Below are 1,412 nucleotides of genomic sequence, written 5' to 3'. Positions count from 1 at the left end.
TGTAACAATTAATAGAGTAACCTGTTATATATGGAACTGAAATTCACGGTCATAACTCGCCATGCAGTAGCCTGCTGCTGTTCTATAAATTTTAGTTTCCTTAAGTAACCTGATTGATGCAAGTATTACAGCGCAGATAATGTGGAATTTATTAACATTAAAATATTAACGACTTTCATTAAACATTTATAAAACTAACAACTAAACTCCTCCCAAACAGGCCATGAAGGCCCAACGGTACTCACCGGCCGCCGTGTCATCCTTAGCCCATAGGTGTCACTCGATGCGCATATGGAGGGGCATTTGGTCAGCACACCGCTCTCCCAGCCCTTTGTCAGTTTCCGAGACGGGAGCCGCTACTTCTCAATCAAGTAGCCCCTCAGTTTGCCTCACAACCGCTGTGTGCATCCCGTTTGCCAACAGCGCTCGGAAAACCGGATGGTCACCCATCCGAGTGCTAGCCCAGCCCGACAGCGCTTAACTTCGGTGATCTGACGGGAACCGGTGTTACCACTGCGGCAAGGTCGTTTACATGAAACATTAAAAAATCTAACTGGTGCAAAATTTGGAGCTCTCAAAAGCGCCTTCCATGGACTGATGTAACACAGGGTGACTCAAAGTCCGTTAACGTTTCAAAATTCACGGAATATATATATATATATATATATATATATATATATATATATATATATATATATATATATATATCTGGGGAGAGTGCCGTCTTGCATAAAAGTCGTACCTTCAGCAGGTGTTTATCAAGCAGGCTAGGGATGCTGAGACTATGTAACATATTGCCGTATCTCGTACCCGTCACGCTAATTACGCTTGAGAATCATTAACGTGACGGCAATATGTTACATAGTCTCAGCATCCCTAGCCTGGTTAATAAACACCTGCTGAAGGTACGACTTTTATCCAAGATGGCACTCTCCCCAGATTGCTACACATGTGTAAGATCTCTTGCGCACATTGCTTGATGAGGATCACGTGCTGAGCCGCCACCTCCATCACGCGTACACAAAATCTCCAGATGTCAGACACTCAGATCGGTGCCAGACCTTGTGTGTCGACAGAGTATCAACGAAAACACCAATTTAGTCCGTTCTGTGTGCTACCGTTCAGTAAAAGATGCGTAAACGGTAATTAAAAGTAACGCCAGACCTGTGGATTACACGAAAAGAGTATATCTGTGCTCGGATTGCAAGGTTCCCTGGTAGGTGAGTTGGCAGAGTGTCAAATGGCTGTACGCAAGGTCCTGAGTTTGAAACCAACGACAGGCGCTTTTTGTTTTTCAGTTTTTGCGTGTAATTGTTATATGTGAGAACATTTTTCTGACATGTAAAAGGACGTTTTGGAGTTAGTAGCAATGTTCTTTTGGCAGTCTGCTTTCACTTCGCTATTTGGCAGTA

At 43.6% G+C, this 1,412-nt stretch overlaps 1 pseudogene; it reads right to left on the bottom strand.

Annotated features, from left to right (window-relative positions):
• Positions 1-414: 414 nt before the first annotated feature.
• LOC124557198 lies at positions 415-532 on the bottom strand (annotated as a pseudogene).
• Between the last annotated feature and the right edge of the window lie 880 nt (positions 533-1,412).

This window comes from Schistocerca americana, chromosome X (assembly GCF_021461395.2).
Source record: "Schistocerca americana isolate TAMUIC-IGC-003095 chromosome X, iqSchAmer2.1, whole genome shotgun sequence".
Classification (NCBI taxonomy): domain Eukaryota; kingdom Metazoa; phylum Arthropoda; class Insecta; order Orthoptera; family Acrididae; genus Schistocerca; species Schistocerca americana.
The sequence above is the reverse complement of the archived record's forward strand: the minus strand, read 5'-3'. Positions and strand labels throughout refer to the sequence as shown.